At 41.1% G+C, this 18,795-nt stretch overlaps 1 protein-coding gene across 1 annotated transcript in view; it reads right to left on the reverse strand.

Annotated features, from left to right (window-relative positions):
* The window catches only part of LOC126299299 (filaggrin-2-like), a 492,536-nt gene extending 475,711 nt beyond the window's left edge, over positions 1-16,825 (reverse strand). Inside the window, exon 1 of the mRNA XM_049991094.1 lies at positions 16,738-16,825. The gene's annotated coding sequence lies outside the window, so the exon portion shown is untranslated. The remainder of the gene's footprint in view (positions 1-16,737) is intronic.
* Positions 16,826-18,795: the final 1,970 nt, after the last annotated feature.

The raw sequence follows: 18,795 nt of genomic DNA on the forward strand, positions 1-18,795 counted from the left end.
GTTTGAACATAGCGACAGAGACCATTATTCATTTTTCAAAAATGGTTCAAATGGCTCTGAGCACTATGGGACGTAACATCTGAGGTCATCAGTCCCCTAGAACTTTAAAAAACTTAAAACTAACCAACCTAAGGACATCACACTGAAGCGCCTACAACCGTTCGGTCACAGTGGCTGGCCTTACTCGTTTTTCTTATTAATAAATCCTAAGTTTAATGAGCGTACTGAAATCGTTTGAAAGGAGGCTGGTATCTTAGGTAGAATTAACTGCTCTGCATCTGATTACCGAGCTAAGATTAAACTATACCGTGTTAAAGTTTTTTAGAAGACAATGAAGAATTCAAAAACTTACACATAGGGTTCAGAAGGTAATGTTAAATGTGATCAAATGAACAATAATCTTGTCACGCAGCTGCTTTGTTCCTACAGTAGTCTCGAAGACTATTGTACAAGAATCCATCTACCTGTAGTTCTCGAAATTGTGCACAAATTGCTGGCCATCAACGATTATCAATTGGGTGATTACTGTCTGGTTGCTGCAAATATTTCCTCTGTGAATTGCGTTTCTATATTAATTTCTTTAACGTTTCTTCGTAGTACCCACGAACGCCAGTCCACTACTTCAGGGTTTTCTGCTGATTCCAGTTGTCTCTGACGGTTGGTAAAAGACCAGGAAAGTACTGTGTATGAGGCTTTAGTTGTACGAAAGTGTATGCAGCCAGTGCAAAGACAGTGTTTGAGAAAAAAAAACAGATGATCAGTAGTAACTGATAAATCAGGTACAGAAAGATATTCCTTGAATCAAGAAAATCACAGGATTCTGTTTGATAACACTAAGACCCTGTCATCCACAAACGGCCTGTCATTCACGAGCGGTACTACGAAAAATTCGTACAGAATATTCACGTCATTGTGTAGCAAGTCACGATGATCACTACCGAATATACATCGAAGCGAGCCATACTTAACCCATCTACTTATAACGACGTCAACAGAACGCCAAACTTATTTTCCATTCTTTATCTGAATCTTTTCATTAAAATATTTTATGTTCCCGAATATCTCAGTAAAAGCGTGCAAAACAAACTAAGGAAATGGGAAGGAAACTCAGTTTTTAACCTACCACCGCGACGAGGTAGTTGAAAAAGGAGCACAATTTCGGTTGTGGAGGAACGTGAAAGAAACTGGTCGCGCCCTTTCGAAGGAATTGTCCCTGCAATTACCTTAAGTGATTTACGGAAATTGTGGGAAACTCATATCTGAATGGCCCGGTGGGAATTTGAACCTCCGTCGTCCCGAATACGAGTCTAGTGGTGTATCGGTGGTCCACTACATTAGTAGTCGCTACAAAAAGAAAGTCCGTGCCGTTATCTTCACATCGAATTTTCTGAATGTAAGGATTCATAACCTAGATAAAAACGTGACGATAGGATTGGTAGATATTGCTGCACACGTTCGAATATGCAGTGCTCTTTGGATATTACGTCATATGAAACTAGCGTCTTGGGAGCGAAGCCCTTGTCTCTATCTACAAGGACCAGATACACAAGCAGTTGCAGATAATGAAATACCAGAATACGAGAGCCTGCTGAAAACTAATGCCTGTGAATTTTTTATATAAAAACTCTTAAAACTTTTTAAATAAAATAAATGTCATTAACACTCTACACCTTGGCTCTTAATGTTCACATATTTTCACCCCTCTGCCGCTAGAGGGCATCGAATTATACGGTGTAACTTGACGGTATCTGTCGTATCCATGTCGGTGCGTGAGAAATAGCATGTTGTAACCGAATTTTGAATTCGAAGATATCCTCCACACATGGAGCAACCGCTCCTTCAGAATAACAATGTCAGACCACACACGAGCTCTGCATCTGCAGCTATCCGACGCCTTAGGTTCGTTGTCATCGATCATCCTGCATAAAATCTCGACTTCACCTCATCCAATTTTTCATGTGTTTCCAAAAGAACATCTTCGACGACTTCACTTTGTTAATGATTAAGTGGAGCAAGCAGAGGTGAGGTCATAGCTCCGTTAACGAAGTCAAACATTATAAAGAGACTGTATCAACAAATTGGTCTCTCGTTGGGAGAAATATTTTTGTCACCAGGGTGACTACGTTGAGAAATAAACATGTGGACATAAAGAATAAAGATATAGGATGTTAGTAACGTTTGTTTCATTTAGAAAGCTTTAGGAGTTTTCTCGTAAGAAATTCGGAGGCGCTACTTTTCAGCACACCTTCGTTATCAAGTTGATTCACGTCACACAGCAGTGAGTCGTGTCGCCCACTCTAAAATAGCGCCTAGGGAATTTAGTGTCCAGATGACTGTGGGTCGTTGTGTAGAAGTAGAAATCACATTCTCTGAAGAACACGCAAATATGTGTCTTCCAGCAATGAAGATAATATATGCTGTATGACTCGCAATTACAGATAGCCATTCAGATGGAGAGGTATGAAATACTGCCCAAGTGGAGTGCTGTGCAACAACAGTTAATATTCGCAGCAAACGGTACATTGTAGTGTTTACTTTTACTATCTTCAGTCCGAAGATTGTGTTGATGCAGCTCTTAACGTTAATCTCTTCAGTGCAAACTACTTCGCCTTTTTGTGATACTGCAACCTACATTCATTTGAACCACTTTACTGTCGCCAATCGTTGGTCTGCCTCTGTAACTTTTATCTACCATACTTCCATCTTCTACCAAACTGACGATTCCATCATGCCTCAGGATGTGTGCTCTCACTCGATCCAATATTTTGCTCAAGATTTGCCGTCGAGTTCTGTTCTCCCCAGTTCGATTCAGTACCTCCTCAGTATCCGATCTCATCTTAAGCATCATTCTGCACCACCACTATTCTGAAGCTTCTATTCTCTTCGTGTTTCAACTATTTATGGTCCACATTTCACTTCCTTACGAGGGTACACTCCAGACAAATACTTTCGTAAAAGAGTCCAAAGACTTGAATGCACGAGGGCGTGCTCAAAAGTGCCTCTGAATTTTTTATGCAAAAACTGTCAGATCCGATAGCTGAGTGGTGCCGCCACTGTAGAATAAAAAGAAAAAAAAGTGGTCAGCGCGACGTACTGCCATGCCAAGGGGCACGGGTTCGATTCCTGGCTGGGTCGCAGATTTTTTTTCGGCTCAGGCGCCGGGTGTTCTGTTGTCCTAATCATCATCATCTCACCCGCATCGACATGCAAGTCGCCGAAGTGGCGTCAACTCAAAAGACTTGCACCAGGCGACCGGCCTACCCGACGGGAGGCCCTAGCCACACGACATTTCATTTCATGTGAAAACCTAAAACTTTTCAAATAAAACAAACGTTATTAACACCTACATCTTTATTTTTCATGTCTACGTACTTACGTGTCAACATAATCAACTTGGCGACGAACATATTTTTCCCAACGAGAGACTAGATTGTTGATACCGCCACTGTAGAATGTTTGACTTTGTTGACGGAACCACAGCCTCACCTCTACTTGCATCGCTTCATCACTATCCATTTGAAGTCCTCGAAGATGTTCTCTAAGTTCTGGAAACAGATGGAAATCGAGTGGAGCCAAGTTGGGACTGTACGGAGAAAGTTCAGTGATAGTGAACCCAAGGCGCCGAGTTCTTACAGATGTTGCGGCGCTCGTGTATGCTCTGATATTTTCATGCTGAAGGAGAAGATGATCCATCTGTGGACGAACTCGTCGAATTAGGGCTTTCAGTTTTCTGAGGGATTACACGACATTGTTTCTCACGCACCGACATACACTATATGATCAGAAGTATTCGGACACTTGACTGAAAGTGACTTATAAGTTCGTGGTGTCCTCCATCGGTAAATCTGGGATTCTATATGGTGTTGACCCACCCTTAGGCTTGATGATAGCTTCCACTCTCGCAGGCATACGTTCAATCAGGTCCTGGAAGATTTCTTGGGAAATGGCACCACGTTCTTCGCGGAGTGCTGCACTGAGGAGAGGTACCGATGTCGGTCGGTGAGGCCTGGCACGAAGTCGGCGTTCCGAAACATCCCAAAGGTGTTCTACAAGATTTAGCTCAGTCCATTACAGGGATGTTATTGCCGTGTAATCACTCCGTCACAGGACGTGCACTATGAACAGGTGCTCGATCGTGTTGAAAGATGCAATAGCTATCCCCGAATTACTCTTCAATAGTGGGAAGCAAGAAGGTGCTTAAAACATTAATGCAAGCCTGTGCTGTGATAGTGCCACGCAAAATAACAAGGGGTGCGAGCCCTTTCCATGAAAAACACGATCACACCATAACACCACCGCCTCCGAATCTTACTGTTGGCACTACACACGCTTGCAGATGACGTTCACCGGGCATTCACCATACCCACAAGGCAATCGGATCGCTACATTCTGTACCGTGATTCGTCACTCCACACAACGTTTTTCCACTGCTCACTCGTCCTATGTTAACGCTCCTTACACCGAGCGAGGCATCATTTGGCATTTACCGGCGTGATGTGTGGCTTATGATCATGAAATCCAAGTTTTCTCGCCTCCAGACTGCCATAGTACTTCCAGTACATCCCGATGCAGTTTGGAATTCCTGTGTGATGGTCTGGATAGATGTCTCCCTGTTACACATTATGACCGCCTTCAACTCTCGGCAGTCTCTGTCAGTCAACAGAGGAGGTCGACCTGTACGCTTTCGTGCTGTACGTGTCCGTTCACGTTCCCACTTCACTATCACATCGGAAACTGGACCTAGAGATGATTACGAGTATGGAAATCTCGCTTACAGACGTATGACACAAGTGACACACATTCATGTGATTTCCGTGATTTCCGCGGAGCGCCCCATTCTGCTCTCTCACGATGTCTAATGGAAATGAGCGTTTGGCGTCATTGGCCGGGAGACCCCTTGCGGGGCCAGTGTTACTACATTCGTCGCCACATTGGGCAACCTGGGCGCCCGATGTGGATGAAATGATGATGAAGACAACACCCACTTCCTTAGCGGAGAAAATCTCCGACCCATCCGGGGATCGAACCCGGGCCTACGGGACGGCAATCTGTCACGCTGACCACTCAGCTATCGGGGCGGACACTATGTCTAATGACTACTGAGGTCGCTGATATGGAGTACCTGGCAAGTTGGTGGCAGCACAATGCACCTAATATGAATAACGTATGTTTTCGGGTGTGTCCGGATACTTTTGATCACATAGTGTACAGTAGTTACGCTGCTCACGCCACAGTTTGCAACCCTCTCTTGGTGAAGAATTGCAACCTACGTCAGCAAAGCGGGAAAGTGGGCCGAATAATATGCGTGGCATGTAATACCTCAACCGAAGTTGAGAACAGCATAAAAAATTAGGAGGCATTAGTTTTTAGTACTCCATCGCACATAAGGATATTCTTTTCCAGAAATACTTTTTTCTACACAGAAGCGCAAAAAAGTGATATAAGCATACACATTCAAATACGGATATATGTAAACAGGTGGAATACGGCGCTGCGGTCGGCAACACCTATAGAAGACAACAAGTGTCTGGCGCAGTTGTTAGATCGGTTACTGCTGCTACAATGGCAGGTTATCAAGATTTAAGTGAGTCTGAACATGGTGTTATAGTAGGCGCACGAGCGATAGGACACAGCATCTTCAAGGTAACGATAACGTAGGGATTTTCCCGTACGACCATTTTACGAATGTATCGTGAATATCTGAAAAACGGGTAAACATCCAATCTTCGACATCGCTGCGGCCGGAAAAAGATCCTGCAAGAACGGGACCAACGACGACTGAAAAGAATTGTTCTACGTGACAGAAGTGCAACCCTTCCGCAGATTGCTGCAGATTTCAATGCTGGGCGATCAACAAGCGTCAGCGTGCGAAACATTCAAGGAAATATCATCGATATGGGCTTTCGGACCCGAAGGCCCACTCGCGTAACCTTCATGACTGCTCTATATAAAGCTTAATGCCTCGCCTGGGTCCGTCAACACCGATATTGGACTGTTGATGGTTGGAAACATGTTGCCTGGTCGGACAAGTTTCGTTTCAAATGTATCGAGCGGATGGAGGTGTACGGGCTTGGAGACAACCACATGAATCCATGGACCCTGCATGTTAGCAGGGGACTGTTCAAGCTGGTGGAGGCTCTGCAATGGTGTGGGGTGTGTGCAGTTGGAGTGATATGGAACCCCTGATACGCCTCCATACGACTGTGACAGATGACACGTACGTAAGCATCCAGTCTGATCATCTCCCTCCATTCATGCCCATTGTACATTCCGACGGACTTGGGCAAATCCAGCAGGACAATGTGGCACACCACACGTCCAGAATTACTACAGAGTGGCTCCAGGAGCACTCTTCTGAGTTTAAACACTTGCACTGGCCACTAAACTACCCAGACATGAACATTATTGAGCATATCTGGGATGCCTAGCAACGTGCTGTTCAGAAGAAATCTCCACCCCCTCGCAGTCTTACGGATTAATGGACAGCCCAGCAGTATTCATGGTGTCAGTTTGTAAGTAGGCTGTTTAGGTTTTTTTTATTGGTAACGCCGCCGCCACGTAGCGCTCTGTATGAAAATCACTGGCTGTGCCGTGTGCAGTCTGTGGCTGGTTTGCATTGTTGTCTGCCATTGTTGTGTTGGGCCGCGGCAGCTGGATGCTAACAGCGCGTAGCGTTGCGCAGTTGGAGGTGAGCCGCCAGCAGTTGTGGACGTAGGGAGAGAGATGGCGGAGTTTTGAAATTTGTAAGAATTGGTGTCATGAACTGACATATATATTATGACTATTAAGGTAAATACATTGTTTGTTCTCTATTAAAATCTTTCATTTGCTAACTGTGCCTATGGGTAGTTAGTGACTTCCGTAGTTTGAATCTTTTATTTAGCTGGCAGTAGTGGTGCTCGCTGTATTGCAGTAGTTCGAGTAACGAAGATTTTGGTGAGGTAAGTGATTTGTGAAAGGTGTAGGTTAATGTTAGTCAGGGCCATTCTCTTGTAGGGATTACGGAAAGTCAGATTGCGTTGCGCTAAAAAATATATTGTGTGTCAGTTTAAGCACAGTCTTGTATAGTTTTTCTAAGGGGACGTTTCATATGTTGACCCTTAGCCGAGGATACCTCACTGGAATCTTCTGATTTTTTCTTGTAGTTTGTGTAATTAGTGTAGATATTGTTTATTGCTAGCGCGTAATTGTAGAGAGAATCTCCTTTGTAGTTGTAGCCTTTCATTGTTGTACAGTAAAACAGTTGTGGCATGCATGTAGATTTGCACCAAGTATTTCGCAACTGCGCTTGCAATTAACTAGATATTATTTGCTATGTCAATGTGTTTTCTTATTTTTGCTCTTCAAATTGTGTTTTTCTGTGTTGTCGTGTGAAATATTGTGACAATAATGGCGTGTGAAAAACGTAATACTAGGTTACAAAGTAAACTGAGAAATGACAGTGAAGACTAAAGCAGTGTGTTAACGCCACGGTGTAATGAATTAACTAATGTTCAAAGTAGTAATTTGGTAATTGTGCATAGGGAAATGGAGCGGGCTGCAAATAATGGTGTAGGCAGTGAAACAATTAGTGAACAAGGAATCATTATCGATCGATCGGTCGGCAACAGCTTGCGTCATGAATCCGAAATGATAGGACACAATCTTGCAAATACTATACATTCAGGATTTGCGTCCTCACCGTTTTCTCAAATACGTCAAGACACATTTTCTGCTTGTCAAAACGTGAATGTTGCCGGTGCAAATGCACTGCCGAAAAGCATAGAGGAACAGATTCCTGACACTAATACATTATTATTGCAATTAATGCAACAAATGAAACAAAATCAGAGACAAAAACAGCAACAGTTAGACACAATGGAACATAATCTTCAGAAGTTAGACACCACACTTGAACAAGCACGTGAAGATTTAACTACTGAGTTACATAACATTGAATCGAAATGTCAAAAAGTCTGTAATGACGTAAAAATATAAATTTGTGAGCATTTTAAACCTATTTTTTCGCGGCATGAAAATGCATTACAGAATCACAAAGCATCCATAAAAGAACTGCAAACTATTGTTCATGAAAATCATGAGACCTTGCAAGCCAAAATTGACTCAGTTGCATCTACCGATTCGGTTACACAACTTGCAAAAACTCAGAAAAAATTAAAGGACACCGTAGATACGATTTCAACACAAATGGACACTCTGAAATTTGGTTCAGAAAAACACACTGAGGAAATAAGTACACTATCGGAGAAAGTAGCCGAACTTTCGGATCAGTTCACTAATTTATCTGCAAAGGTATGATCTGAATTATACAGAAGAGTGCGAACAAGTTAGGAAATTCAAACAAAATCAGAATCAAATTAATACACAACACCAAAGAGAAATTCAGGAAGTACAAGATCAGCTGACACAGGTAATACTAGAATTACGTATTTCAGAGGACACTCGCGCTCCAACACGAGAAGAGGGACTTGGAAATACGGAAAAGCCACAAAATAATAACACAGGGCATTTCGGAAATTATGAAAGAAATTTCCAAGGTGCACCGAATTTTGAGATGGAACCGCCGACACGACGTAACAATGACCGATATGCTACCCGCCGACACGATGATTTTGACTATAAGCTGTTCATTACTGCATGTAAATTCAAAACATTTAAGAATTCTGGCAACGACATTCATCCACAAGCGTGGCTCCATAAATTCTCTTATTGTTTTCCTCCCAACTGGTCATTAGAGCACAGATTAGAATTTATGTGTGGCTACTTGGAGAATGAACCAGCTGTAAGAATGCGATCGGTCATTCACGATTGTCACAGTGAAGGAGAATTTTATCATGCCTTCCTCTCAGCATATTGGTCTCAAGCTACACAAGACCGAGTAAAACATAGCATCATTATGGTGAAACAATTCGAACAATCTGAATTTTCCAGTCTTGTGAAATATTTTGAAGACATGTTGCAGAAGAATCAGTACCTGTCAAACCCATACAGCCCCTCAGAACTCATCCGCATTTGCTTAACTAAATTCTCTGAACATTTACGACATATTATTTTGGTAGGACGTTGCAAAGACGACACAAGCTTTTCAGCGACTCTTACAAGAACTGGAAATTGACACTGACAATCGCGGAACGCGAAAACAAAAGCACTACAGTTACAGGTCATATCCGTCGCAATTCCGCGATGAAAGAAATAATAACTGGACACGACAAGGCTATTCTTACAACGCAAATCGTGAACAAAACAGACACCACCCATATGACAACCGTTGGCAGAGTAGTAATAATTACAGGGAAAGATCACCTCTCCGCGGTAATGACTATCACAGACACAATCAGAGAAACAGACAATATGAAAACCAAAATAATTATTATGAAGGGAGACAGAATAACTTAAGACGCAACGGTCCAGCGCGCAGTTACGATTCAGGGAGAAATTCTCCACCACGTGACCGACAAGAAAGAAACTATGGAACCTACCGATATGACGACAGACGATATGATCGTAACGACAGACCTGAATTGCAGCAGAACTGGCGGGATTCCTTCAGGAAAGGGCCCTCTCGACAAGGTGAATTTGTAGAAGTTAGGTCTCCTAATCCCTATAACGGCGCGCGCCAACAAAGAGACAGACATTGACTCGCACCGCAGGCAGCCACGTGCGCCGGCTGGCTCAGAGAAAAATAACATAGACGCTAACCTTGAGCTAATTTTTAGCATTCCTTACTGACGTATACAACATGACAATTGCTTCGAAGTTGAAACTCTGCGCACTAGGAAGAGTAAAGGTTTACACCACATTTCACATGTAAAACCATTTATTGAAAGATAATCTGCTTTTATTTTGTCTTTGCCATAAAGCTGTTCACTTCACATTACCAGGATGCTTTGTCAGACTTATAAACTGTTAATATGCAACAATGTTTGAAGTTTACTATCCAGTCTAGAACCTACGGAACATATTTAGAAAGTATTTACGAGTGCATTGTTATAGTGAACAGACGTCTCAGTTTTATTGTGTGTGTACATTCTTGCTTGTTAGTTGCACGATTACGTAATGGCTATAAGGCTTACATACTTATAACATTTACCAGTACTGCTAATGAGATTTTAATGCAACATTTTGGTTTACTTGAAAATACATTCTTTATTTGAAGTACATTCGGTGAGATTAAAGATGACTTAGCATTTGGTTTCTCTGATAGCTACACGATTATATCACGACGCTACTAATGAGTTACAATTTACAATGTTGCTTTTGCGGTGTATCTGTTTTATATCTGCACAGTTTTTCTGAATTATTCTAGAAAGTAAAACATGTTTTAGTAGTAACTTTTGTGCTATAGCTACAATGAGACAGCCTTTTCCTTAGCACAACAATACGTTACAGCACAGCACTTCCTTCATCACGGCAATAAGCGTAATAACTAAGATATCTATACGCAGAGCAATTCACTTCGTTTATTACAAGGGAAGTACATTGACTTCAGCAGAACTTTGCTTACAGAGGACGATAACTACGACACTTCCACAGAGATTATCTTACAACAAGACGCACAGTTTAGCGCTACAGTACACGTATTTGAGTGGTTAGTTTTGTACTTAAAACATTTATTTTTAAAGATATTTGAAGTACAATAATACAAAGGTTTTCCGTGATACATTTCATTCCATTATTGTAATCTGTAACACCTGAGGGTATAATTACATTAATCCTCAGGGGGGTACACGCATACTTTGTGTACCATGTGTATGGCAAGCACAAGGAGCCCTAGCTAATATGGTATTTGCTCATACAACTTTACACATCGGTACCATATTTCTCTAACACAGAATTACACAGCTATCTGATCATTTAACTGAGAGAGACCAATATTTATGTTACTACGTCAGTGACAGATGTTTACGTAATTACACAGTTGGATAATTTCACACTTATGAAATTGTATTTTGTCTGTACTTTGCGAAATGTTCTTATTTTTTCGGAACCATTGTGATACTATGAGAGCTTTGAATGATGTATTTGGTATGGGATCATGATTTTTAAAGTACGTTTGAGGTAGATGACACTTTTGACATGAGCAGAGAATTTTTTTTAGGTTTTGAAATTATTGGAATAAGCTACGACGATTTTGAGATTTGGCTGAGGTTTTATGATGTTATGATGACGATGTGTATTATGCTGTTGCGGTATGTTTATGATAAATAAGCTGATGCTATATGAGTTATTTGATTATGCTACGTATCTGTTATGATGAAATATTGAAGAAGTGTCGACGAATAAGGTAAGGAATAATGAGTAGTGGTTAGGGACTCTGGTTTGTGAAAAAGGTTGTTGGAAACCAAGAATCATACTTTAAGAGTTAAGAAATGTATGTAAATGCGTGAATGTATTACAATGCCAACGAAAATTTTTTGGACACTGTTATATCAATAGGAGTTTGTTTCTACAGATGTGTAATGCAAATTCTTGACCTGTGAAATTTTTTATATGAGACTGCCACTGTAGCGGAAACTGATGTCGTAAATATTTGGGTAAGAAAGTTAAGTGACCACTTGCACTTAATGCGTCGTGGGCACCCAGCTGGGCGACAGCCACCTGGAAACTAGCCATTAGTGTGAGCCTTTCAGAGGCACAGGTAGAAAAAAAAAAGAGGCCATTGTCTTCGCTATTGACATTCCTTTGTAGAAAGCATCGCAAATACGACACGCTCAAACTTGAAAACTTACGATTATACTGTGGAGCTCTTAATTTATGATATTTACTGAAATGAAATGATGAGAAACGTTTCATGTCTATTGTCTTGCTATTTGTAAGATTGTTTACTGCACTATGAAACGCCATATGGCTAGTGAATGACTTTTCACGCCTTGCTTTGCCTATTTTGTTTAATACCTAGTTTCTAGCTGCACTGCAGCATTGGTTACTATAAAATTTAATGGATGTACTAATATAAATATTTTATGCCTACAGATCCAGTAAATAATAACTTTATGATGTAATTAAAAAAGCATCTGAGCTCAGTAGATTTAAGTTAGCTTAAGAGGGCGTAGCCTATATAAAAGAATGAGTTGAGATGAATTGGAAGAAATGCACTGAGAGGTTATACAAAAAGTGTACAGAAGGCAGGTATAGGTAGGATTTTCTTGGAAATAAATGATGAGGTAAGATACTGGAAAATAAATAATGAAGTAAGAAATATGTGAACATATAAATACAGGATTTTTTTTTTTTTGTGGAAACAAATGTTGAAATAAGACGAAAGATCTATGGAATGAAGTTTTGGGTTGGACTGCAGTACCAAATGTTACACTGAAAACAAACCCTGTCCTTTCCTTTTGTGTTATCCTACTATGTGTTTGTGTACCCTTGTGTATTTGTTTTCTTCCTGTCTCTGTGTACTGTTTCATAGAATTTTTTCTCTTCTAATACTGAGCTTCATTCACTATGATGAGGAATACTGTTATCCTCAAATATAATTCGCACTAATAACATGTTATTTACTTCGTAAAGATGTTTACACATTATTTATTCTGTTTTGTTCTAATGCTCATGTGTGAAGTTGATGTTTCAAAAGTTATTCTGATCTTTCATGTATGTACTTATGTCGTAATTTTTGTAACACTGATATATTTGTTATTTCGATTCTTTTGTAAAGCCTGTATTACTGCAAATGTTATCTGTACTATTATGTTATTTAATGATATATTTTGTATCTTTGATATTGTATTCTCATGTTATAAAATTGTAATTGACACCAGTTCATCAAATTAAGTAAATTGTAAATTACATTTCATTGCACACGTTTCTGTTGGTCATAGTATATGGACAATATGTGAGAAGTAGGGACTGATAGTGTTTGCACGTGTGTTAATAATGCAGCAAGGGACTGGATAACAGGATTGCTATTTCTAAGGACATTTCAAACAAATTCTTTGTGAGTGGACAAGTGGTGGTTTATGGACTTGCTATATTGTCCACAAGACTCTTCGATGGTGATTGTGCACCTGCACAGTCACAACACTTGGTTGCTAGCCATCTCTACAAGGACTACAGTGTGTCTACACCTTTGATGACTCACCAATACCATTATTTCTACAAGGACTGCAGTGGGTCTGCACCTCTGGTGGCCCACCAATACCATAATCTCTAATAGGACTACAGTGGGTCTGCTCTGTGATGACCAACCTACCTATATTCTTCAAAACTTCGACTGACTCTGCTGTGGGTTTGCTCTGTTGTGGCCCATTACCTGTCTGCATGTCAAGAGTCAGCACTGTCTTTCCATTGGAAGGACAACACTACTTCTTCAAGACTGCATGGAAATCCGCTACTTCCGTGTGCATTCTCTTTTACTACTCAGACTTTGAGAAAAACACTGCAATTTTACTTTGATGAATGATCAGGACTGTCTTTATGGACTGTGAGAAAATTTTTGCTTTTGACCAACATTATATCGATAAGTGTGTGCATTTCATTTCTTTGTTATTGTAATTATGAAAAAAATTTTCAAATCTGTATTGGCCACTGCCCAAAACAATTTGTAAATTTTTTTGTGGGGAGCATGGGGGCTATGTAAGTAGACTGTTTAGGTTTTTTTATTGGTAACGCCGCCGCCACGTAGCACTCTGTATGAAAATCACTGGCTGAGCTGTGTTGGGCAGCGGCAGCTGGATGCTAACAGCACATAGCGTTGCGCAGTTGGAGGTGAGCCGCCAGCAGTGGTGGGCGTGGGGAGAGAGATGGCGGAGTTTTGAAATTTTTAAGAATTGGTGTCATGTATAGATATATATATTATGACTATTAAGGTAAATACATTGTTTGTTCTCTGTTAAAATCTTCCATTTGCTAACTTTGCCTATGAGTAGTTAGTGACTTCCGTAGTTTGAATCTTTTATTTAGCTGGCAGTAGTGGTGCTCGCTGTATTGCAGTAGTTCGAGTAACGAAGATTTTTGGTGACGTAAGTGATTTGTGAAAGGTATAGGTTAATGTTAGTCAGGACCATTCTCAGATTGCGTTTCGCTAAAAAAAATATTGTGTGTCAGTTTAAGCACAGTAATTCATTAATTGTTCTAAGGGGACGTTTGAAGTTCCCTCTAGTACTACTTCAGACATTAGTCGAGTACATCCTATGTCGTGTTCCGGCAAATCTGCGTTCTAGAGGGGGCCCTACACGATGTTAGGTAAGTGCACCAGTTTCTTTAGCTTTCCAGTGTATTTCCTGTTAGCATTTTACATCCTACCTACTTCGGCAGTCATCTATTGTTTGTTTCCCGGATTACTTTATGATTGAGTTCGGCAGGAGTAAGTAAAGGCCAAGTATATAGATCACACATTCCGCACTGAATACAAGTGTAACCTAAAATTTTATTCAAGTCGTTGAAACAGGTAAACTATTCGAAGTACCATTATGGAACTGCATCAGCATGTTCTGGAACAGACGCACAAAGTTTCATTTTAGTATTATTTGCAGGAACGAATTTTAAGACGATATATGGAATATTTGCCCGTTAAAGAATCACTGTCATGTACACTGATGTGTTAAAATTCGTGGGGTACCTCCTAATATCATGTCGGACCTCCTTTCACCCGGCGCAGTGCAGCAACTAGATATGGCATAGACTCAGCATGTCGCTGGTAGTCCCTGTAGAAATGTTGAGCTATGCTGCCTCTATAGCCGTCCATAACTGCGAAAGCGTTGCCGGTGCAGGTTTTGTGCACAAATTGACCTCTCAATTATGTCCCATAAATGTTCCACGGAATTGATTTCGGGCGATCAGTGTGGCCAAATCATTCGCTCGAATTGTTCAGAAAGTTATTTTTACCAATCGTGAACAATTGTGGCTCGGTGACATGTTTCGGAACATGAAACCCATGAAAAGCTGCAAATGGTCTCCAAGTAACCGAATATAACCATTTCCAGTCGATGTTTTTTCAGTTGGGCCAAAAGACCCAGTCCATTCCATGTACACACATACACCATTATCGATCCACCATCAGTTCCCACAGTGCCTTGTTGACAACTTGGGTCCATGATTTCGTGGGATCTGTGCCACACTCTAGCTCTATCATCATAATCTCTTAGCGACTGACATTGGGACTCATCTGAACACGTCACGGTTTGCCATTAGTCTAGTGTCCAACACATATCGTCAGAAGGCCAGGAGAGGCGCCGCAGGCGATGTCGTGCTGTTAGCAAAGACACTCTCATCGCCTGGCTTCTGCCATAGCCCATAAACGCCAGATCTCACCCACAGTCCTAACGGAGACGTTCGTCGTACGTCCCTCATGGATTTCTGATTTTATTTGAAGCAGTGTTGTTTGTCTGTTAGGACTGAGAACAATACGCAAACGCAGCGGCTCTTGGTCGTTTAGTGAAGGCCGTCGGCCACTGTGTCGTCTTCTTGACACTTTGGATCTCGGAATATTGAATTCCCTAACAACCTCCGAAACTGATTGTCCCTTGCTTCTAGCTCGAACTACAATCCACGTTCAAAGTCTGTTAATTCCCGGCACGCCGCCATTATCATGTCGGAAACCTTTTTACATGAATCACCTGGGTACAAGTGACAGCTCCGCCAATGTACTGTCATTTTATAGCTTGTGTACGCCGTACTACCGCCATCTGTATGTGGGCATTTCGCTATCCCATGACTTTTGTCACATCAGTATATATCACGATCAGCTGATTTCGGTGCTGTGCTTGCAGTGATTGTTTAATAGACTCTGTGTAAATTGGGACTGACTTTAAATACATTTGTGGCTGTGGCATCCGATATCTAAAACTTACTGATATAAAGACAAATTACGAAAATGGCTTTTCTGACGAGGTTACCGAATTTTCGCCGCAAGGGAACCTTCTTTGATATTAAATTTAGGCGAACCCGTTGTGCGAACGAAATCTTAAAAATACTTTTCGTCTAATTCAAACCAGACAAGGCCAGAGTTTTCTAACACTAGGTAATTTCATTTAAATATGACGCACACTGGTCCACTTGCGTGTCAGATATTAAGCGTGTTATGTAAATTGAAGGTGGAAGGGGGAGGAAGCAAAGGACAGGGAAGGACTTAGTTATATCAGATGCTCCGGGACTTTATGCAGAATCAGCGGCGATGAGTGAAAATGTGTACCGGGCAGAGAGTACCGCCTGCTTACTAGAGAACTGCGTTAATAACCACGCCACCCGGACACAGTGTTTACCGCACTTGAGTGGACGATCTCGGCACGCCTCCCTGCTGATCCACGCTCCCACTGAGCGCCGCCTATCCGTAATCCCCGTCCATGTCCTTCATGTTCGCTACTTTGAGATTCCTGCAGGTGGTTGAACGTAGTTGTGCAGCCACACTGAAGGTGGTGGACATCTACTAAAGAACAGGCACCAGGCATTTATAAGAGGTCGCTAGTGTGGTTTGGTTACGAGAAACAAATCGCTAGGTTTACAGTTAATCTGTTTTTAAGTTTTCTCATTTCCCTCCATATTTCTAACGTAACAAAAAACGAGTATTTAAGTGTGTTTACCGATGTGAGAAAATGTCTCGTAAAAAGGCTAACTGATAATGGGAGAAAGAACAAAAACTATATAGATAACAGTTAACTCAGTATTGCAGCAGTGATACTGTAAAGAGTAATTTTACTTTATTCTGAGATGACCTTCATTTGGAGTTAGTTGCAGATAAGCTTTTTTTGTTAAAACGTTAAAACATACGAAAATATAATTTTTTATGTGGCTACTTACGATTGATGCCCACTCCAAACATGCAGCTGAATCCGCCTGTTCTTCAGTTCTGTGGTGATAAAGGAAAATCTTGTTATTTATTGGAATAAAAATTCCCTCCTCTAAAATTTCGAAAACAGCTTCTCACGTCGATTCTCTTTCCATGACATTTTGGTTATATTTGATGGCATTCTTCTAATTCTGAGATGTGTCGTTCCTGGCAGCTTCGACTGGGGAAAGAGCAAATTTATTATTCTTCCTGGTAACGTATTCTTCAATTTAGGCCCATAATAACTTTGCTGGGTGGAAATGGCAGTTATGGAATTGTAACCTAAAGATTGTAGGCCTATACTTTTTTCCAGCTCGTCGATTTCGTAACTTATATGGGGAATTGTAGTTTGTGAAGAGATATTAGTTGCGTAAGCTCAACCTTTCTGAGATTATCAGTTATATCGACGTTACGGCGCTGAAGCCAAACTACCATTCCCTCCTTTCGCTTTGCCACGGTATGTGCCTTGTCAGTAACAACTGACTAGTAAGGAGCATTATCTAGAACAGTACTGTTGGTTTTCTCCGGACACAGCGTTAGTAATTCTACAAACCCTTTTGTAAACGTAATGTGGTTAGTTTTTTAATGATAATATACTGTATTGTAATTTAAAAATCAGAGGACCATTTGAGAGAAAACCTTGCGAAGTGTCTGTTTGCCGAAGAGGAAATCTGGCCTACTTGCTGAGAGGCATTACTATAGTACCTTGTTGTGTCAGCTGTCCAACCCTGCTTGACAACGTGACCGGAATTGAACCACGTTTCATCAAACCACACAACCTCGTCGCTAAACATGCCACCTATCTACCTTAAGAATCTGTATCTCCATGCAACTGTGTCCCACCTCCCTATCAACAGCTTACGCCATAAAAATGCCCATAGCGAAATCCTAGATTGTGCAACACTGAATAACGATGCTTTGAAAAAGACCAGATTACTTAAGGGTGACCAACAACATGCTGAGAGTCGGGTGTTCCTTTCTGAGATAGTAATCATAAGCATGACGACGAATCTCATCCTCAACAAAGGAATTTACGTTGGTAATCGTCTTATCCATACAACTCTTTTTCCAAAAGTTTGAAGCTAGGATGTTTTTCCAGTTTTCTTTTCTTTCACGAATATTTCCTTGCCAATTTTCAAAATTGTTACGTTTTTTATTCAAATTTGCAGCACATCTATCGATTGCTTTGGTAACTGAGAGTGGCTGATTAATGTTTAACGTCCCGTCGACAAAGAGGTGTTAAGATACAGACCTCTACAGCGGATTAGGGTGGGAAAAGAACCATTAAAGGAACCACCCGACATTTTCTATTAACTATTAAGGAAAACCTAATTCTGTATGGCTGGAAAGTGTTTTAAACCATCGCACTTCGAATGCCAGTAATGATTAACCACAGTTCACACACGACTATTTCCCTGCTGCCCCAAATAATATCATAGGTAACCCTAGCCTCGTCGGTAAGAAAACGTTAATTTTTTGGCACCACATCCTCCTTCATTGCTGCAATACAATGAACAACTCTCCCACAGTGCAATATCCTTATATTCAACAAATGGGTGTGGTATGGGTCATAATGATGTAACAGTTGCTCAGCAAACACTTCGACACACTACATCTGCTGCAACGATCATTGCAGTTTGAAATGTTGTCCGACAGATATACTAATCGCTCAAACTATTTTGACTCTTGGAGCATTGGCTTATGGAAGCGATCGTAAATGCATTTCCCATTTGCAGTTGCTCCCAACAGCCACCGCGCCAGGTGTCAACTTAGTTTGCGTGAATAATAAACACTTTCATATTGGATAACCCCCTTTCATGAATTTTTCTTTCTATTGTCTGCTTCAGTAAGGATATTGTTACGTACCTCGCCAGACAGGAAGTGAACAACTACTAGCTATTTGAAACTGTTCCAGTGCTACGCCGTCGATATATCCGACGTTGTGAATGAAAATAATAAATTACGACTGCGGTTTCGTAGGCACGCATTACTGCGTTTTAGGGACGGGAAAGCAACCCCTTGGATACCCA

This window comes from Schistocerca gregaria, chromosome X, assembly GCF_023897955.1.
Source record: "Schistocerca gregaria isolate iqSchGreg1 chromosome X, iqSchGreg1.2, whole genome shotgun sequence".
NCBI classification, from domain to species: domain Eukaryota; kingdom Metazoa; phylum Arthropoda; class Insecta; order Orthoptera; family Acrididae; genus Schistocerca; species Schistocerca gregaria.